Raw genomic sequence first — 22,532 nt, 5'->3', positions numbered from 1 at the left:
GTGGAAGTCCAGCCTGCAGGGACCTCAGCACCTCGGAGATGGTCTGCAAGGCTCGAGGTGGGGTAGTGTGCCCCCCCGAAAAGGTGCCACTGACCGAGTGGAGGCCGGCAGGACCCTGCGGTCACCTGTCGCTTCATTCTCAAGTGTCTTTAGCAGAACCTGCATGAGCAGAGGTGCCTCGGGGGTCAGCCTAGGTGCCAGACACACAGGAAGGCCCCCGGGGAAACTGGCCCTCCGTGAGATGCTCACTTTTCAGAGGTGTGCTTCCTGCCCCTGGGACACTGCATTTGCTGTGCACCTTCCCGGGGTGATGTAGGGACCCTGGAGGTCCCTGGAGGTCCCTGGAGGAACGGGTCAGTTTCCTGCACAGGGTCTGCTGGGAAAGATGAGCACAACCTGAAAAAGATGCCAGGCTTTCATACCAGCTGCTGGAACCATGGTCACGGCAGGATGTACAATGCTAGATTCTCCTAACGTTTGGAAGGAAGGAGGAAAACAGAAAAGTACAGAAGTGTCTAATGCTTTGCACTTTTGATTGCTTTTCTCTGAGTACCCCTCAGAGCCTTCTGCCACATCAAAACCAACTGTTTCATTGAATGAACACCTGTGCTGTGTGAGGGAGGTCCGCGCTTGGTGCCGAGGGAGATACCAAGTTGCATCCGATATGGGTGTGCCCTCAAGAAGCCGCAAGTCCCATGGGGCAGATGAAGTGGGGTCACGATTATTACAGCACCAGACAGAAAATGATAGATAGACCTCCGATGCTATGTAGTTTAGAGGCAAGAGAGGTTCACAGATAGGGTTGCCAGATAAAACACTGGATGCCCAGTTAACTTGCATGTCAGATAAACAATGAACGTTTCGTTAGTATGTCACAGATATTGCTTGAGACGTTCCTATACTAAAAGCATGATGTATTGTTTAGCAATGTTTGTCTGACATGCAAATGTAACTGTGCGTCCTGGGTTTTTATGTGCTAAACCTGTCTACCCTATTTTTGGAAGACTTCAGGGAGTAAACAATATTTCATCTAAGTTTTCAAAGATGAGGGAGACGTGGGCACGTAGAGAGCCGCGGCTGCCACACTTTCACGTGCCCCTCTGACCCCTGCAGAGACGTCCCTCTGCGTCACAAGGAGAAACTGCAGGTCCGCAAGGGGAGGGGTGGGCACTGTGTTTCCTCCTGCCTCTCACGGTGGCCAGCAAGGAGGCGGGAGGGGCGGGTCAGTGCCGCAGTCCCCACGGGCTGGCACACAAACCCCAACGCCAGCCGCCCACATCCCCACGCCAGGACCCAGGCTGGAGGGAGGAGAGTGGGACGGGGAGACCACTATCTAGGACATCACCCGTTAGCAAGGCAAAGGGAAAGGACGCTGCAAAGGGAAAGGACGCTGCAAAGGGAAAGGACGCTGCAAAGGGAAAGGACGCTGCAAAGGGAAAGGACGCTGCAAAGGGAAAGGATGCTGCAAAGGGAAAGGACGCTGCAAAGGGAAAGGATACTGCAAAGGGAAAGGACGCTGCAAAGGGAAAGGATGCTGCAAAGGGAAAGGATGCTGCAAAGCAAAGCACAGGCTTTTAAAACTTACACTCAGAAGCGACCCAGCCACTTGGACACAAATGCCCGAGTTCAACAAGACAAGAAAATGTCATCCTACCATATGCCCGGGTGGTAGGGATGGGGAGAGAAAAACACTAAGCTCCTTGGACAGCCAGAAAGAACACCTCAGTCAGCACACTCCAATTTTCAGCTGTACTGACAACCGGCTTCAAATCTTACTGCCAGTCCCACCTCAGCCCCAGGCCAGGAGCCCCCTAGTGCCAGGGCCCCCCAGTGACGGGTCCCAGGGCTTTCTGAGAAGGATCCCATCTAGTTCGGGGCTGTCACATCCCGACATGCTGAGCGAGCAGGTCTCACTGTCATCCCCGTTCCAAATGCAAACATGATTCCTGTCTCCCCCATGATGGAAGCCTAGGGATGGTTAAGAAAACCAGTAGTTCTGAGCAGCCTTGCATCTGCGGAGAAGGGCCAGGGCCAGTGATGGGGCAGCACCTGCTCTGGGAACAAAGGAGCTGACTTCAAGGTGACCCTCCTAAGTGGCAGGGGACCTAGAGGTTTGCACTCATGTTGGAGCCTTTGGGTGTGGTGTCGGGGGGGGGGGCAGCTCGCACTGGACAGCTCTACAGGGGGCCAGCGTGGTGACCAGTCCCCTGCAGCCAGAGCAGCAGGGAGCCGACCCAAGACTGACCCAGAGTCTCTGCTTGGCACAAAAAAGCAGCCTGCCTGTAAAAACCAACATGGAAAGGAAATGAAAAACGCCCACCCAGGGCCACCCAGACCCCGAAGCAGTTTACGAGGCAGTTTCTGGAAGAGGCACGACTACTGCTGTCACTGCTGAGGGTGCCCTGGCCACGCCCAGCAGTGCTCTCCACACCTCCCCGTGCGAGTCAGGTGTGGGCACAGACAAAGGGGCCTCCTGTGCGCGGCGGGGACAAGCACGTGGGGAGCCAGAAGTGGCGCCCGGAGCAGGGGAAGCCTGCGGCCCCACCCTGGCCACTGGGTGCAGTGGGTGACGGGGGACACGTGGAGGGGTCCTCAGGCTGCCCAGGATCATTCATACCTAGAAAGAGAAGGCACCCAAACCCACAGGGAACAAAAGGCCCAGTGCAGGGACCCTGTGGGGCAGCCCTGCCTTTCACCCTTCCCATCTGATGCCCAAATGCACTGCCAGGTGCAGGGTCCTTCACTAAATGCACCCTGTGCCAGGCCCTGCGTTACCCACTGCATTTACACCCTATTGGTTAACTTTGCGCCACAGCAAACCCTCCTAATAGGGCTTGGATTAGTATCCCCAGGTGACGGTGAATGAAACTAAGGCTCAGAGAGGTTAGTGACCTGTCCAAGGTCACACAGCTGAGGCTGAGATCCAAATGTAAGTCCATCCCACCACAAAGCCTGTTCCATAACTGTAAGCTGCACCCAGGAGGGTGGCAGTAAATGCCACTTCCCTTCCCCAGAGCAGGGCCAGGAGGAGGGTGAGGTGAGTCTTACTGGCTTCCGGTGCAAAATGGAACCGAGCACCAAAAACTCAATGACAATAAACAACGTTTGAATGCAATATTTAAAAAACCGAAATTAATGCAAAACATCCATGATGAACCGAATCTTAACACAGAACGAAAGACAAGATGCAGCCTGTATCTGTGGGACCTGAGGGCGAGTCCTCCCTCAGCTCGCCCTGGACCGTCCCGCTCCAGAGACTGGTTCGCTCCCTGGCGGCACAACGTGCACCTCGGATGCACAGTTTCCCAACTGCCTTCCTCCCAGCAGATGGGCATCTCCTGAGCCCACGTCCCAGGCCAGCTGGACCACAACAAGACCTGCTGGAGGTCCCCGAATCTTCTCTACCCCAGCATGGCCAGCACTGGACAAAACTATGAAGGTCTTTAGCCACTCCCCGACCCCCGGTTTCCCCCCGCAATCTACCGTCGGCCTGCACCTGGCACCAGCTTTGCTCATAGATGGCTCTGGGCACACAGACTCAACCGATGAAGGTTTCAGGCTCACGGCTCTCAGGAGGCCCTGGCTGCACACGAGGATCCAGACATGCAGCTGCCTGGGCCCCACTGGTCCATTAAACAGAGCCTCTGGGCTGGGCCCCGGCACCTGTGCCTTACAGATCTGTGTCTCGCTTGGCGATTGCCAAGCGCGGCCAGGTGGCGGAGCAAAGACTGAAGGAATGGCTTATTCGGGGTGGCGGGGAGGGGTGGAGGGGGGAGCAGGCTTGCATTTTCATTTCAGGTAAACAAAAAGGGTTTGTTTACCAAGGTGTGGGCGAGATCCAATGCAGCCAAAAATAATAAATAAAAAATAAATTTATTAAAAAAGGAAAAAAAAGAACTGCTTGGCGTGTGGAAAACCCACACATCTGGTGTCAGATATGCAGTACTATCAACGTAGTGTGTTGAAAGTAGAGGCAACACACAGTAGGGCTTTTTTCCCTAGCAGACTTCAACATACGAATTTTGAACATTCAAACCATAGCCGGAACTTTGTGCTCCAGTTCCTACAATTCTGGGCTCTGCGGGGTTAGAGATCCCGGTCCCCAAAGGGGACGCCCTCTCGCCAGGGGACACCACAGGGAGGGTCCCAGCTTGGGGGTTACAGCTTGTGTCCACTGACCAGTAGGCAGGAGGGGGATTCGCACCTTGGCAGAGGTAGTTGATTCTGATCTGCAGGAGAAGATGGGGCTGCTCAGGCGGGAGTATGTTTGGAATCCAGGTGACCCCGTAGGTGTCTCTTGGTCCTTCCTGGCCCTATTACAACTGTAAACGAACACAGTGCAGCACCCATCCTGGCCTGAGAAGGGCACATCACCAAGAGCTCAGAAGCTCAGGAATCAGGGTACGGGCCACACCACCAAGACCTGCCTAGGTGACAGCCGAGGGAGAGGGGGATTTAAAAGGCAGAGCCAAGGCTTCCCTGGTGGCGCAGTGGTTGAGAGTCCGCCTGCCAATGCAGGGGACACGGGTTCGAGCCCCGGTCCAGGAAGATCCCACATGCCGCGGAGCAACTGGGCCCGTGAGCCACAACTACTGAGCCTGCGCGTCTGGAGCCTGTGCTCCGCAACAAGAGAGGTCACGATAGTGAGAGGCCCGCGCACCGCGATGAAGAGTGGCCCCCGCTTGCCACACTAGAGAAAGCCCTCGCACAGAAACGAAGACCCAACACAGCCAAAAATAAATAAATAAATAAATTTAAAAAAATCCACAGTGATGAAAAATTAGTAGGTAAGAAGTTCTTGGGTTTTCAATAAACTATTAAAAAAAAAAAGGCAGAGCCAAGAAACAAGGCAACGGATACCAGTTGTGGCGTCGCAAGACCACCTGTGGTGACAGGGGAGGTGTTCTTCCCACCCCCTCCCTCACCTAAGTCTCCTCTTAGGAAGAAAGGCCCAAGGGACCGTATTCCCCAAACCTGCTTGCAGGAGCAAATCGGTCTGGCGCAAGGGTGGACGGTGGCGGCCATGGAGTGTGGTGTTCAGCTCCCCTTTGAGGGTCCTGCTGCGGCCTCCAGCACTTCCAGATCCCCCCGGGCCTCCACTGAGCTCACTCCCCGCCCCCGGGATGCATCCGGCCAATGGCTACACACCGGCCTCCTGCTACAGGAACCCTTTGGTCGAGGTCAACCCCAAAGCCTGGTGGAGACCCTCTCAACTGAAGCAGACGGAGACTCTTCGCACCCGCTTTCCTCGGTGTCCTTCTGCAGCGACAGCTCCGCCCCCTGACTGCAGCCCACCCCACCCCTTCGCACCTTCTCCTATAGTCCCTCCCCCTTGTGTCTCACCTGCACTTCCCCCAACACGCCTCTAGTGCATCTCATCCTGTGCCCTTGTCTGCTCTTTGGAAGACCTGACCTGACCAAGGCTGGAAGCGGACTGTCCCTAGAAAGGAATTAACGTTCCCACAGCTTGTCATGCTGGGAGCAGCCCACCTGGGACAGAAAGGAGGCTGCGGTGCAGGAAATGTCCTTTCCTGCAGCCAGACATCCGTGGTGGCCCTAACACCGAGGCACAGAGATGCAGGGACGTTTATGATGCCCTTGGAGCCAAGTTTGGAAGAAAGCAGGAGGCCTGCCCAGTTAGAGGTGCCTGGGGTCTGGATCTGTAAGGATCACATTCTCTGTGCCGTGCTTCCCTTCCATGTATCCCTGGACCTTCTCAAGCCCTGTGGACTCTGCTCCAACCTGGTTTCTACTTTGCGGAGGGACATTAGGGAAGGACTTGCCCTACACCCAGGAGAACAGGGTCCCCTCCCCACTCCGCGGTCACAATAAGATTCAGAACACAGGAGACCCACGCGGAGAGGATGCAGTCAGGGAGACAGAGGCAAATAGGGGAGAAGGCTGAGGCTTCGGCTCACGGAGGGGACAGAGCAGCAGGGCGTTTGTGGAGAGAGCCTGAGGCTTCAAGTCCTAACTGGCCTGGTGGAGCCGCAGCACCCCCTGCTTGCCTTCCCACAAGGCTGTTGACACTTCCTTGTCCCCACGTCCATCACCACCCCAGACCTGGGGGTGGGGGTGACAAATGGAACTGATAGAGTAAGGCCGTCATGGAAGGCGGTTCTCAGGGTCGGTCTGGATATTGGGTCAGAATATACGGAGAAGCCCAGGTGTCGCCTTCATTTGGGGGTTCCTTTTGTAACAGGAGGTATTAAAGGGGGGAGTATACCTGGAGAAAAGAAGCCCCCAGCTTAGTAAAATGGGCTCAGCAAAGCAGAGGTGTGGCCATAAATCTCATTCTCTCCCTCTCTCTGTACACATCCATGCACACACGCACATCACACACGTATATATGCACATACACCCACATACACATGCACACATACATACACATATCCTCTCTTGGGCTTTGGTCGTCATCAGTACCTTTTGCCAAACATTTTCGGTTCTCCCGCTAGTCACACAGCTGAATTGCATTTTCTAGCCCCCTTGAAATTATGTGCGACTGTGTGACTTGATTTGAACAATGAAATGTGAACAGTGATGGTGTCACTTCTGCAAGAAAATCTCAAGAGCCAGTGAGTGATTCACTGCAGTATTTTCACCTGTGTCCCATCGACCAATAACAACGCAGATGGAAGCTTCTCCATCACTTGGGCCCCAGAAAGAGGGCAACACAGAGCAGAGGCCCAGCCAATCAGTGATAAATATTTAGACTGAGCAGTTAAAAACAAACAAAACCCGGGACTTCCCTGGCGGTACAGTGGTTAAGACTCTGCGCTTCCAATGCAGGGGGCGTGGGTTTGATCCCTGGTCGGGGAACTAAGATCCCACGTGCCACATAGCACCTGCAGCCCAGACCTGAGCGCGGTACTTGTCTTCAAAAAACAAGGATGAATTAACACAGCTTCCATCCCGGGGGGCCACGGTCTGTCTGGTGGGGCTCCTGGCATGTGGATGCAGAGTTGCCACACAAGTACAACTGGAGACACAAATCCAGAGCACCACGGGGAGAGGCAGGGAAGCATCAGGAAGTGGCTGGAGGAGGCTTCATAGGAAAGGTGACGGGAGAGCTGGGCTCTGGACACAGGCAGAGCTGCCCAGGTGGACGCAGAGCGTGCATGTCAGCAGCGCAGGGCCTGGATGTCGTCTGCTGGCTGCTGTCGGCACCAGGCTAGAGAACAGCCCGTCGGCGAGAACGTCACAAGCAGAACTGTTTTCAAGCTGGGGGACTAACAGGTTGTTCCTCAGACAAATTAGAGTGACCACATCCAGCAGATGCAATTCTCGCACAGTCCCCACTGAGGTGTTGATTGGCTGGGCCCTCAGCTTTCAGAGTGTTCGGGAAGCCTAAAGACAAGGAACAAGCCCATAGTATGGAGGCATTACCTTAAGAATCCAGGCGAATGCTAGACTCTGAGATGTGATATGAGGACAGTATGAAGAATTGCCCGGAACTCAGGGACACAGCTTGCTGTGAGGCAAGTGCTAGAGAAATAGATAGATAAATACTAGATAGATAGATAGATAAGATATAGATATAGGTACATGATAGATAGGTGATTGATAGATTAGATAGAGATAGATAGATAGCCAAGTTGGGGGTATGTAGCCCAAGATTTCTGGTGTCTCCTAGAGTGACCCAGTTTTTAAAATAAAAATTTTCTGCACAGACTGCCATCATTTTACTTTTCTGATTTGTTTTATCATCAGGTTTTACAAAGGTTTAAAAACGAAGTCTTGGGCTTCCCTGGTGGCACAGTGGTTAAGAATCCACCTGCCAATGCAGGGGACACGGCTTCGAGCCCTGGTCCGGGAAGACCCCACATGCCACGGAGCGGCTGGGCCTGTGAGCCACAACTACTGAGCCTGCGCTCTAGAGCCCACGAGCCACAACTACTGAGCCCTCGTGCCACGACTACTGAAGCCCCCATGCCTAGAGCACATGCTCTGCAACAAGAGAAGCCACCGCGATGAGAAGCCCGCACACCACAACAAAGAGTAGCCCCTGCTCGCCGCAACTAGAGAAAGCCCACGCGCGGCAACAAAGACCCGACACAGCCAAAAATAAATAAATAAATGAGGTCCTGTTTATTTTGTCATATAATAATTGCTCTTACTGAAGATGTTCAATGACATCAAGTCAGGAAATCAGGTGTACAGAAATCAGAATAACATCAAATCGGAGCTCCATGCTGGACACTGCGCGGGGACGGGTCTGACTCCTGCCTTGGTGCTATGTGGTGCCACCTCTATTCAAGGAAACCAGAAAACCGATATATTCAAACGTATTTTGAGCTTGATAGGAGAAAACAAGTCACTTCCCTGCCTCTCTGAGCCTGACCTCACTCCTACCTCATGAGATAGACCATTTATTGAAACCAAATCCATTTTACTAATGCCTCAAAGTAACTACCAAAACTTCACCAAGCTACCTTTGCTGGGAAGAATGACTTGGACTCCTGGCAAAGGAAATGAGATAAAGCACCAGGTGCCAGGGACTCAGGGGCAGCCTGAGAGCAAATGGCCCCCAATCTAGGGAAGCCAATGGGAGAGACACATCGCTGGTGTCATTTGGATAGCAACTTGCTCAGAGACAGCTACAGGGTCAAAACAACTCCTTGATCCTTTACGTGAATACCCTGGCTGTCTTCTTTGATAAATAGAAAACTGCCCCAGCCTAAGCCTCTCTCTCTGTCTCTCTACCTTTCCCCCTCATCCCTATTTGGATGAATTTCTCTCCCTCTGTTTTCTCATTCACGTCTCCGTCCCTTCCTCTCTTTTTCTGACATTCATTCCTACTTGAAAAGACACAGGACTTCGGATCAAGTGCCTGCCACGATGTCTGTAAAATCCTGTTCCCCAAAGTGACACTAATGGTCTATGGAACTTCTCTGGCCCTAATTGCCTGGCAGTAGAAATCTCTGTGGGCTGCTTCTCCCCCGATCAGTTCACTCGGTAATTACCACGAGCCAGAGCAGTGGAGCCACGTGCTGGGGAGGGGCAGCGGGTCAGGCTGAGATTCTGGGGCTGCTGACGCCCATGTGTGCACAGAAGGACAACGCTTACAGCGGAAACGCAGAGCAGGAGACACAGATTCACCACGTTTTCAAAACCAAAATCACCTCGAACAGAAAAAGAGAATTTGTTTCCGCAAAACTAACACCGTTATCCCTTTAGACCCAAATCCCCAAGTCTCGGATGCTTTCAGATCAACTTGCCCACAGTGAAGTCTTGACATCTCGGCTCTAGAATTCTTCACACACAAAGAGACGACATCAGAGGACACCAATGGCCAATGGGCGAGACTCGGCCCTGTTCTGCGCATACTGCCAAAGAGCGAAACTCTTAACATAAAAAATACCAAAAACCGAAAATGAGTAACGGTGCCTTTTTTGTACAGGCCTTTATCACTCCGGAAAAGTGATGGGGAGGGCTTTGAAAGGGAAGAAATCCAGCTGTCACTGGGCTACTTCGCACAATAATACTGCAAAATCCAATTACAGGCACTGGATTGTCATCTATGTTTCTCGGAGATAATGGTTCTTATTGAACTGATCTCTGTCCTGTTTTTCATATTTTACAGGACCTGTAGAAGCAATTTCAGAAGCTTCAAATTTACCCTCCTTCAAGAGTTAGCACTTAGTAGACAATGAGGGACATTCACTGCTGTACCCCCAGCACCTAGGACAGTGCCTGGTCCACAGGAGGTTGTTGGTTGGCTCATATCTACTAGATGCTGACTGACTGGAACAGAATGGAGCATGTTATGGGTAATTTGTTTCCAGGCTGTGGTTTTCTGACTAAATGTTCCAATGGGCATTCCATCACCAAATTCATTAATTCAACAGATATTCACAGAGCACCAGCTCCAAGCCAGTCTGGAGCTCTGGGGCCACGATGGTGAGCCAGGCAGGCTAGCAGCCTTGTTAAAACCACCGCGGACTCCGCCCTTGAGCTGCTTATAATAGGGTGAGGGAACAGAACAGATCGGAAGCAATTAGAAAACAATTAAGTGTTAAATTATATGCCTCTGACTAGCCCAGGGGGAGAAGAAGCTAATGTATGCAATGTCGTTTTCATGGAAGAGGTGGATCTCCGGCTGGGCCTTGAAGATGCTCTGGATTTGGGAAAGCAGTGCAGAGTGGACAGAGTAGAATGTTCCTTCCAGGAGGCAGCTACCCAGAGCCACCCAAGGAAAATTGAGGCCTTGGATGCCCAGGTACACACTGGACCAGAATCACCCCCAAGTAAAGAGCCTGGAAATGTTCTAAGGACTTAGAAGGGTCTGAGCTGGACTCAGAGCTACAACTCAGCTGCTGCCACAAAGGCTACTTTCCTTCCTCTAAAACTCCACCCCGCGATTATTTTCTTCCTTCTTCTCTTGGAATAAAGGCTGGGGCTTCTTCTAATTGTTGGCCCAGGCTGACTGCATCAGAATCTCCTGGGGACCTCTGTTCCTGTCCCCACCACCAGAGTCTCTGATTCAGTAGATCTGTGATGGGATCCGGGAATCTGTATGTTTTTAAAGCTCCCCAGGGGACTCTGTTAATCAGATTGGTTTGGGAACTACTCTCTTAGATTTATTTCAAAGACATCCCCTTTCTGCAATTAGGATGAAAGGGTAGGCATATAATAATTGAGGAAGTAGGTATGATTTCTGGCTACAAATCCCTCTAACAGGAGACTTGGAGAACTCACAGGGGAAAGGAATCAACCTAACACCTTCTACTTCCCAGACCTCCTAAATGGGTCAAAATTTGGCCAAAATGAATTAAATTTTGCCTTTATGGCATAGGCACAGCCTGATGAATGAACATAAGAGATTTTCTTTTTATTTAGACTAGTAGGAAGCTGAAGCTTTCAGTGAATTGGAGTTAAACAAGATTAAGGTACTGACTTTCCTTATTTAGCTATGTCAGTTCATGCATCCTATTCCTGAAAAATGTCCACTTGTGTGTAAGATGGTCCAAGCATAAAAATCAGGAACAGTATATTTCCTTGGTCACACACACTGCTCGGAGAGTAAGGCCACATCCATCAGCATTAAGAGGATTGAGAGGACGGTTTTGGACCAGTTTTTAACAGGCGATGCTTATTAAGGTTTCAAGATGTCTTCCTCCTCTTAGACTCACATAGTGAATCGCTGGTTCCATTTTCTTTTACGTAGCTAATTTACACTGTGCCCTGGGGATTGGTTTGCATTTTGTTCTCTTTGTCTGGATGTTCAATTCCTATTACTGTCAATGGGAGTTATGTGCTCAAACTGAAGGCTTAAAATACACCTGCAGGGCTTCCCTGGTGGCGCAGTGGTTGAGAGTCCGCCTGCCGATGCAGGGGACACGGGTTCGTGCCCCGGTCCGGGAGGATCCCACATGCCGTGGAGCGGCTGGGCCCGTGAGCCATGGCCGCTGAGCCTGCGCGTCCGGAGCTTGTGCTCCGCAATGGGAGAGGCCGCAGCAGTGAGAGGCCCAAGTACCGCAAAACAAAACAAAACAAACAAACAAACAAAAATATACATATATATACACCTGCAAATTATTTCCTGGCCAACACACATACACACATAACACACATGTTCCTTCTCATCCCGCTGTGTTCTTGACCCTTGCTTAATCCAGGATACCAGCGTTAAATTTATTTGTGACATTTCTAAAATCTGACTGAGGTTCCCCTGAGGTCATCACAGTATGTGGAAATTAACTAGTTTCTCCCATTTGGAAGCTGTACTGGTTTCCGAGGCCTTAATCGCTCAGAGGATGTACTTATTCTCCGCAGACCTAACTATATGACCTAGTTTATTATTCATTCAGGATTAGTTCTGCATCGCTGGGAGCAAATCTCCATGTTTTCATCATTCTCTGCTTAGAGCAGGTTGTCACGCAATGGCACCGAATTCTCTTCTGGAATGTGGGGCTGGGTTGTTTTAACAAATAATCAGCCTAATAATTATCATGGAGATACAGTAACGCTGAACAGAAGGGACATCACAAGTGCGCACATCAAAGAGCTCAGTCGTAAATATTCCACATCATTATCACCATGATGTCATTGCAATTTCAGCATCCACTTCAATGACAGCTTAGGAGTCAAGATTTACTTCCATGAAAACTGATAGGTGCAAAAGGTAAGGTACAAACACCAGGGCTAATTATACCTACAGTCATGTTACATTAGTCATAATCCTACAGGAAAGAAAACATCAAACTCATTATTAAGCTGACAAGCTATTCATTCTAGACCCCATCTCCCCAGTATAAGTGCCTTAGAAGGTTCAGGGCATGCTTTTCTGTTAGAATTCTACTTTGCGGCATCAAATGTATACAGTACTTTTTTCCAGAGCTGCTTATTTTAGATTATTCTGGTGAGTTGGCACAGGCATCAAAGGCCCTTCCTGGAGGCGATTCAGTTGCTTTATTCACCCCCCCATGAGCGTGGACTGGGCAGGGACATTGTGCCAGGCACCGTGCAAGTAGCTGAGGGTCCAATGGTAAAAACAGACACGGTTCTTGGTCTGATGAAGCCCTGGGCTGGCGAGGCAGACACAGGACATGGGGTGAGGGCACGTACAGTGTATAATCCCAGGCTGGGCTGCATGTTAGCACAGGTGGAGCAGCTCTCTGAGAGCAGATGACCACACACCTGGTCTAAGCTGAAGGTCAGGGCAGGTGTGGCCGAGAAAGGGACGTCTGAGCTGAGACGTGAGGGATGCTCGGGGTCCGGAAGGCCACAGGGGCAGCGTGTTGAGGAGAGGGTGGGGTAGGGATGCGGCCTGTGATGCACAGTGAAGGACACAGGTGTGGCCTGAGCAGCAAGAGCCAGGGGAGGTGCAGACGGGACCTGACCCAATGGAGCCAGGAGTCCAAGAACCTGGTCTTCGGGACTTCCCTGGTGGTCCAGTGGCTGAGACTCCTTGCTCCCAATACAGCGGGCCCGGATTCGATCCCTGGTCAGGGAACTAGAATCCCACATACAGCAACTAAGAGTTCGCATGCCGCAACTAAAGACCCCGCGTGCAGCAACTAAGACCCGGCGCAGCCAAATAAATAAATAAAGATTTTTTAAAAAACAAGGAAGAAGAACTGGCCTTCATTCTAAAGGCAACTGGAACCTATCAGAGGTTTTAAGAAGGGGTGCACACAGAGAAATAATGTTTAGGTGGCAATGCAGAAGTTGGATTGGAGAGATGCAAAAGCAGAGGAAGTCAGGGAGACTAGTTAGGAAGCTAGTTAGCCTTGAGTGGTTGGTATTGAGACTAGGAAAGTGGGTGGAAGACAGATGGAAACAAGGAGATGGACGCAAGTGTCATACAGGAGATAAAATACATAGGCATTGGGAATAAACAGATCTCCAGGAACAAGGGGGAGGGGCGTGTCAGTAAGGATTCCTACACTTTCGGTTTACGTATCTTGAAGAATGTGGTCTCACCCACCAGAACTGGACAGATTTGCAGGATGGGGTGGCAGTGAAACAACCGAGCAGCCATTGGGAGACATGCAGATAAGACATAAGGGCTAGAGATACAAACTGGGAATTAATTTATCATTGTCTAGATGGTCATGGCTGTCTTGGGCATGAATGAGACGAGAGAGAAAAGAACAGACCTCGGGTTTCTGGAAAATGATTCTGAAGTGCAGAAATTATCTGAGTGACATAACTTCACATCCAACTTCCTGAATTTCATATCCACACTGATTCATTGTTCTAGGGAACCCATTAACAGCTAGCTTAAAGGATCACTGTTCTCTCTACACAGGAGAGACCTTAGGGTTTCCGATGTTTAAAAAGTCATGTATCACAATGTTTCAGTCAAATGTACCTACATGTGCCCTGGATGGTTTGGAGAGACCAGGTTGATGCAGTGGAGTTGGGGGCAGGTTCAGTGTCTACTGTGGGCCCCGAAGTTTTATTTTGGGGGTTCGCCCATACAAAATCAAGGAAGTTTGCCCCAGGATCACTGCTCATTAATCTCACTACTTTTGTTAACCTCTATCAAGCAGGTCAAGGATATATTTGATCCTGGGGCAAAGACCTTTATTTTTATTTATCAGCCCCCCCCCACAAGAACATGTTGATCAAGGTTCAGTGTAATTCTCAGTCCCTTAACTCACCAACCAACTTTTTGTTCTAGTAAACAAAGGCAAATTCAGACTTGTAAACACGCGAAAAACATTTCTTCCTTTCTCTCTCTTCCCAGACACAGTTTTCTATAATCCAATTGCTGTCTAATCTGCATATTTTTATGTTGCCTTTCGCTGGTAGGCTAGCGTTCAGAATTTCCTGGTACACCAGTCACCAGCAGATTTTGGTCCACAGTGGCTCCCACCAGGCTGGGTGGGGGAGACATGAGAAGACCCCTGAGAAACAGTCATTTCTGCCTAATGGCGGAAGCTTTGGGGCGGTGACAGCAGGCACAGGAAGGTGGCGGGACCTGAGATATTCACGATCACGTCACAGACTTGGATTTCCAAAACCCGGTAAGCCGGACACTCCTGTGGGACTTCTAAGGAACCTACCAGCAATTCTATAACCAGACACGCTACTATTTACAGTCCTTCGGAAATCTTTGCAGTTTCCTCAATTCCCCAGGTTTCCTCCACAGCAGAGGCAGACTTACACACATGTACCCTCTCCAGACAGAGAGCTCTGAGTGAGCGCTCACCTTCCCTGGTATGTGCCTCTTGCCTAGTGCCTTTTCTTAAATAAATGAAGGAAGGAATTAAATAGCCAAGGGACCCTGCTGGGGCCATGCCCTCACCCTCCAGACTCTGAGGGGGAGGGGAGAATCCAGCTGAAAACAAGACAAGGAAACACCAAGAGTTGTTTCCTGACTGCAAATCCTGAACCTCATCTAATCTACCTCTCTGCTTTTCTTACCGAGAGGGTGGAGGGGGCTGAGTTTGGAGCCGTCCAGAGGGGCACTTCGGTTTGCAGGAATGGTTTACATGGGATGGGGGTGGGAGGATGAAAAAACTCTCCGTGAGGCCCACATGAGGAGTTGTCCCAGGAGTGTGAAGGGCCTGGGGTATGCAGTCCCAACAGGAACCACCAGGCCAGGCCACGGAAGATGAGTGTGTGACTGAACCTTGAAGAATGGGCCCCTCCCTGAAACAAGCAACCTCCGTTCTGCTGGACAACTCCAAGTACACACCTCATGGGTCACACGACCTTTGCAGAAACATCTAGCCCATCAAGGCCACCTAGGCAACTGCATTGCCATTGCCAGCAGGCACTGGCATCTTCTTCCCTTTCCCAGGTTTTGTATCTAGAAGACCCTGTGTCCAATCACCCCCTTCCAGACACCGAGGAAAGACCAGAGTGTTGGAAGCAAATGTCTTCTAAACCAAAGAATGCTGAAGCCAGCGCAGGGCCACAGCTGTATCCCTCCCTCTATACGAGTGATGGTCCAACTTCAGGCAAAGCTCGCACAAACCAATGGTCTGGGGCCACCGAGGGTGAGGGGCAAACACTGCAGGGAGAGCCTTGATAGAACCGTACTTCCCAGCGCATCTGTTCCAAAAGTGTGTTGTGCCCATGGTTATAGGGGAGAGGGCCAGGGACCAGCTATGAGGTGGCCCCGTAGGAGTCGGGCTGCTTTGTCCCTGGGGAGCTGGAGCTACAGTCCACCCAGCTGGGACCTCAAGGTGCCTGAAGCCCAGCTCAGCTCAGAGCCAAGCAGATGCTGTTACCGTTTGTCTAGTTCAGGTTTCCCCGAAACAAAGGCCACACTGGGGACTTGGGTCTGGTGTGTTTATTTGGAAGGTGATCCCGGGAAGAAGGAGGGAGGGAGTCAGGAAGGAAGGGAAAACCAGTGAAAGGTGAGCTATTGAGCAGGTTACGGCTGTGACAACGGGCTCCATCTCACTGGAGGCGCCCTGAGGAATAATGGGTCTCAGAGCCATGCCTCTGAAGGATGCGGGGCTCCCGTTCTCTGTGGCTGGAGGACACCCCAGGGCACGTTAACGAGCCCATACTTCTGATCTGCTGTGGAACACACCTGGCAAATTTCCATAAGCTCAAAGAAAACGTGGAGGCTGGCGGGCAGAGCCACTTGGACACAACAGACAGATGCTGTCTTGCCCAAGTGTGCCAAGGCATCCTGAGTGTGGGTCCCAGGCTACGGTCAGCTCATGTCCTATTGTGCTCAGGACACTTCAGCTCTCTTGGGCCTCAGTTTTTCCATCTACAAAGTTAGCGTGAGAATGATACCTAAGTCCTAGGGCTGTTGCCAGGATAAAATAAAATATGTTGTAAGAAAACACTTAGCACGCCCTAACACGCTTTACAAATGTAAGGGATGAACCTTTAAGATGGGGAATCAGGTTCTTTTTGCCAGTAAAATGTAAAATGGTACAACCCCTGCTGAGGGGAATTTGGCAGTACCTAGCAAAATTACATATGTATTTGCCCTTTGAAGCAGCAATTCCAGTTCTAAGAATTCATTCCAAAGATAAACTGGCAAAAATAGAAAAAGAAATATGAAAAGACAAACGCACGTAGCAATTTTTAAATGCCTAAGTTTTTAAAAAGCAAAACCAAATTGAAACAAACTTCACTCTATAACCTCTTGGTGGCATAACCACACAAACAGGAACGACACCAGAAAACTTTAAAACACCATGTTCTGTTGTATATCTCTAATGCGATATACCCTAAGCACAAGGACTAGAAAAGAGAAAAAAACAACCTAAACTGTTTTCCATAAATATATTGTTGGTGGTAACAGTGGTATTATATTCTGAGACTATTGTATGTGTACTGTAGAATAAAGCAATTCCAAGATGGAAGAAAGGAAAACATTACAAAACCAATGGGACTAAGTGAAAACCTCACTGTTCTAAATTGAGTATATCAGTATAAATTCATGATATACTTTATCTTAAACAAATGAAATGTACAATTCCCAGCTCTGACCACTGGAAAGACAGACACGTGTATTTCAGTGGCTTCTAAACACCGTTTCCTACTAAAAGGGACTTGGACTCCTTGGATAAATGGCTGGTTACAGGTCAGAGAAAGGACACGTATAAGATGAGCCTGGACCACCTTGTCACATAAGGAAAGAAAGAAACTATCAGAAGCCGCGGGGCATGTCAGATGTCAATTGAAAAGGTCCCCCAGTGCTAAGGGGACACTTTGAGCACCAATAAGGAAACTAAATACAATAGGATACTAAAATATATAAAATATTTTTCATAATGATAATTAAAGAAAGTATCACATAAAGATACTTTTTTCCCTAAAGGATCCATTCTTCTGAATAACCAAAGAGTTGATGAGGGGAATTTTTTAATATAGAAGTTTGTCAGCTAATAAATGAAGAAGGGATGATAGCATGTCACTATTCTGTGCCTCCTTAAAAAGAGTGGATCTGCACTAGCATGAAAATTTGAATTTGAGATTAAAAAAACACAATACCATTTACGTTACACATCCAAAAATGTGATACTCAAGTAAATCCAAAATAATATGCACAAGAGCCATATGAAGAGAGCTAGAAAATTGTGATGAAAGAAATCAAAGAAAATCTAAATAGAAGGAGAGAGATTTCATGTTCATGGATAAGAAGACAATATTATTAAGTCAGTTCTTCCCAACTGGATCTGTAGACTCAGTGCTATCTCAGTCAAAATTCCAGCAAGTTATTTTGTGGATATCAAAAAAACTGATTCTCAAGTTTTTATGGAAAGGCAAAAGACCCAGGACAGCCAACAAAGTACTGAAGGAGAACAAAGTTCGAGGACTGATACTACCTGATGTCAAGACTTATTATAGGGACCTCCTTGGTGGTGCAGTGGTTAAGAATCCACCTGCCAATGCAGGGGACACAGGTTGTATCTCTGGTCAGGGAAGATCCCACATGCTGCGAAGCAACTAAGCCCATGCGCCACAACTACTGCGCCTGTGCTCTAAAGCCTGCGTGCCACACCTACTGAGCCCACGTGCTGCAACTACTGAAGCTCACGTGCCTAGAGCCCGTGCTCCACAACAAGAGGAGCCACCACAATGAGAAGGCTGAGCACCACAACGAAGAGTAGCCCCCGCTTGCCGCAACGAGAGAAAGCCCGTGCGCGGCAACGAAGACCCAACACAGCCAAAAGAAAAAAAAAGACTTATTATAAAGCTACAGTAATCAAGGCAGTGTGGTATTGGTGAGAAAACAGACAAACAGGTCCATGCAATAGAATAGAGAGCCCAGAAATAGACCCTCACAAATACAGTCAATCCATCTTTGACAAAGCAGCAAAGCAATACAAGGGAGAAAATATAGTCTTTTCAACAAATGGTGCTGGAACAACTGGACATCCACATGGCATAAAATGAATCTGGACACGGACCTTACACCCTTCACAAAACTGGCTCAAAATGGACGACAGACCTAAATGTAAAATGCCAAATATCAATATAAAACATTTCAAAAGGTAGCAAAGGAAAAAAATCTAAATGACCTTGAGTTTGGTAATGAGTTTTTAGATACAACACCAAAAACATGGCTCAAGAAAGAAAATAATCCAAATCTGGGCTTTATTAAATTAAAAACTTTTGTTCTGTGAAAGACATTATTAAGACAAACGATAGACTTGGAGGAAATGTTTGCAAAACGCAAAGCTGATAACGGACTTGTGTCTAAAGAACTCTTAAAGCTCAACAGTAAAAAAAACAATTTATAAATCGGCAAAGACACCTCACCAAAGAAGATACACAGATGGCAAACAAGGAGCTGAAAAGATGCTCCACATCATGCCACTGGGGAGCTGCAAATTCAAACGAGATTCCAACGCACACCTGTGAGAATGACCAAAATCCAAAGAAGTGGTCATCTCAAAAACTGGCAAGGATGTGGAACCGCAGGGACTCCCATTCACTGCTGGTAGGAAGGTAAAAATGGTGCAGCCACTTTGGAGGACAGTCGGGCAGTTTCTTAAAAGCTAAACATATTCTTACCTTACGTTACAGTAATCGTGCTCCTTGGTATTTGCCCGAGTTAAGTACTTATGCCCACACAAAAATTTGTACCTGAACGTTTATAGCAGTTTTACCTGTAATTGCCCCAAACTGGAACCTTTCGTAGATGAATGGATCAACAAACTGTGGTACATCTATAGAGTGGAATACTATGCAGCACGTAAATAAAAGAAATAAAAAGAACTGAGCTCTCAAACCACCAAAAGATATAGAGGAAACTTAAATGCATGTTGTTAAGTAAAAGAAGCCGAGCTGAAAGGCTACAGACTGTATGATTCCAACTACCTGAAATTCTGGAAAAGGCAAAACTATGGAGCCCGTACAAGGATCACTGGTTGCCAGGGACTTAGAGATGCAGGGGTGGATGAATGGGTGGAGCGCAGCGTATTTTTAGGGCAGTAAAACTATTCTGCATGATCGTGTGTGGTGGATACATGTCATTACACATTTGTCAAAACCATAGAATTGTACAAAACAACGAGTGAGCCTTAATGCAAACTACGGATTAAATAAGAATGTATCAATATTGGTTCATCAGTTGTAACAAAGGTACACACTAGTGCAGGATGTTACTAATAGGGGACATTGTGGGTGGCAGCGTGAGAGTCTGTGGGAACTCTCTGTAATGTCTGCTCAATTTCTTTGTAAATCTAAAACTGCTCCTAAAAATATTAACTCTATTTATTCTTTTAAAAAGGAATTGATCTAGGCAACAGTCATCAACGGCTGCTAATGTACAAACAGCAAAACAACTGCAGGTTATGTGCCTCCTGATGGAAGAACAGAATACCACCCACAGAATAATGGTGCCACAGAGCAAATCGAAAACAAAAGAAAACTTGAATCCCATCAAACCTTTAGCTCTAACTTCCAATCGGCAGAAAATACCATCGCATTGTAGAAAATATGCAGAACAAAGCAGTATGTCCAACCACAACTCAGGGATGCAACCAGCAAAACACAGACTATTGTGAACACTGCAGAACAAAATTACAAGTTCTTTAACAAATAATTTGTAAAGAGAAATAAAAAAGATAGAAAGGGAACTCATAGATTGAAGAGACTTCGGCGACCTATCAAGCAATTACAATATGGGGACCTTCTTTAGATCCCGAGTCAAACAAACAAACTGGGCGAAAAAAACCCTCAAAACATGCAATAATAAACATTGATGAGACAGTTGGAAAAACTGAATACAAATTGGATATTTTATGATATTAAGACATTATTGTTAATATTTTTAGATGTGATCATGGTGTTGTAGTTTTATACTTAAAATTAGAGCCTCTTTTGGCGATCAATACTGAAATAAAATATGAATGAAATAATTTGTTGATTAGCGTTTGCTTCCAAGAATCCAATGGGAGGGGAAAGAATAGGGGACGAGATGAAATAAGATGGACCATAAGCTGATTTTTGCTGAAACTGAGTGATGGGTAGAGAGAACCCTTAACCATCTCAAGGGTCAGAAAACTAAGGTCTGGGGGCCAAATCTAGCCCACCAACTAGTTTTGCACTGCTCGTGAACTAAGAGTTACCTTTACATTTTTAAATGGTAGAAAAAGACGAAAAGATTATTTCATTACATGTGAAACTCAAATGTTAGTGTCCACAAATAAAATTCTACTAGAACACAGCGACATCATTTATGTACCGTCTGCTATGACAGCGAGTTGAGTAGTTGAGGCAAAGAAAAATATTGCTCTCCCTGGAACCCTCTCTCAAAGACTTCCCCGCTTTCACCATTTGGCAAAACATACCCCATGCCTTATCTATGCCCCTGGATCCCTCCTGCTCTCCAACTCAGAAGGTGTCTACTGCATTGTGAAATAATATTTTTCACTGAGTTAATCTTGACCTGAAGTGCAGGGTGGAAATTGCAACACTGACACATATATGGCTCGGCAGCTCTGGCTGGAAATTGTCCAGCCCAAGCCATTCTTTGATGACTTGCACCCAGGCTGCTAGTCAAGCAAATGAAACTGTATATTAAAGGTACGTACGTTTTACGTGACCCGTGGCAGCTGAACCCTTGAAGGCTGGTAGGACTTTCATGAAAGGCTGCCCATTGAGACCCATTACTTGTGATTCTGAATTCTGCAGTGCAGGTGCTGGTGCAGCTCTGGGCCCCCGCTGTGGATTTCTGCTGAAATCAGGCCACCTGAGCAGAGGACCCGCCAGGAAAGAGCGCCTGGGATTCCAGCCTCGGCTCCGGGCAGCATGCTCTACAGACCCTTGTGTTGTCCGTCCTCATGACAAATCAGCCCTCAGGCCGGGTCTCTGGGGAGTTAACTGGGCGGGAAGGAGGATGGTGGAAGGAGCCTGAGCATGGAGGCTCCACACCTGCGCCGCGGCCGGCGCCTGCCCCGCTGCAGCTGCCTGTCAGAAACAGTGTGGCTTGTGTGACAAGGGCTGGTTTGGAAACTGTGTGAGGAGTCCTCAAGGCAGAGCTTGGCCACTGCGGCTGGTGTCAGAGAGCGTGTCAGGCAAGCTCCCGTCATGCCTCGGCGTTGACCTCATCACCCCGCGCGGGGCCGCTCACCGGAACCACGCCCGCCGCGGGGCAGGCAGTTTCAGCCCCGCCCCTCGGTGCACCCAGGGCGGTCCCTGATCGGTTTTCTCTGTAGCTTAGTCCCCTCTGATGCTGGCTTCAGGCCAGGCCCCTGGGAGGGTGGTGCTGTGTGTGTGTGTGTTTCCCCTGATCCCAAAAGCACAGGGTGTGAAGCTTCCTGGCAGCAACAGGCTGACCTGGCTCCTCAGAGACAGGATGGAAACCTCCAGCAGCGATGACCAGGTCCAGGTCCCCACAAGCCCGGGTCCTGCCTTTCATGTGGCCGGAAGCCATGCCCTGTGTCTGGTGCTAGAGTTAGAGGAGGTGGAGAAAATGAAGCCCCCGCTGGGCTGAACTCAGTCTGGAGCAGATGGCCACCCACTCAGAAGAGGCTGGAAAGAGGTTCTCTGTAAAACTTCCAGAGTGCCTGGATGAAGGTGGAGGTGGGCCCTTTTACTTATTAATTTTTTAATCTCTTTATTTCTTTATTGAAGTATGGTTGATGTACAATATTATATAAGTTACAGGGGTACAATAATGATTCACAATTTCTAAAGGTTATATTCCATTTATGGTTATTATAAAATACTGGCTGTAGTCTCCGTGTTGTACAATAGATCTTTGCAGTTTATTTTCTACCTAATAGTTTGTAGGAGGTGGGCCCTTTGAAACAGAAAGGCCAGGAAGCAGTGAGAGACTGAAATGAGAATAAAAGTCAAAATTCTCACCACGGCCCAGGCCCTGTTTAATCCAGCCTCTCTGTCTCTCATTTCATGCCACCTTCCCTCACCCCGACCTGGTCTCACAGTGGTCTTTACTCAGCTGCTCAAGCATGTACAGCCGCAGCCTCAGGGCCTTTGCACGTGCTGCCCCCCTGCCGGGAATGCGTCTGGCTCCCCTTCTCCATCCTCCTCGCTTTCCAAGCCCTGACCTTTACCCTGCTCAGCCTGTAACCCACCCTTCTCCTCCCTTTGGCTCTGAGGGAGAGATCTCCCCTCTCCCCCTCCGCTTTCCCACA

General features: G+C 48.9%; 1 protein-coding gene across 1 annotated transcript in view; it reads right to left on the bottom strand.

Moving 5' to 3' along the window:
* Positions 1-21,416, bottom strand: part of MEDAG (mesenteric estrogen dependent adipogenesis) — a 96,271-nt gene extending 74,855 nt beyond the window's left edge. Inside the window, exon 1 of the mRNA XM_079902996.1 lies at positions 20,967-21,416. The gene's annotated coding sequence lies outside the window, so the exon portion shown is untranslated. The remainder of the gene's footprint in view (positions 1-20,966) is intronic.
* Positions 21,417-22,532: the final 1,116 nt, after the last annotated feature.

Source organism: Stenella coeruleoalba, assembly GCF_951394435.1.
Source record: "Stenella coeruleoalba genome assembly, chromosome: 18".
Lineage (NCBI taxonomy): Eukaryota > Metazoa > Chordata > Mammalia > Artiodactyla > Delphinidae > Stenella > Stenella coeruleoalba.
The sequence above is the reverse complement of the archived record's forward strand: the minus strand, read 5'-3'. Positions and strand labels throughout refer to the sequence as shown.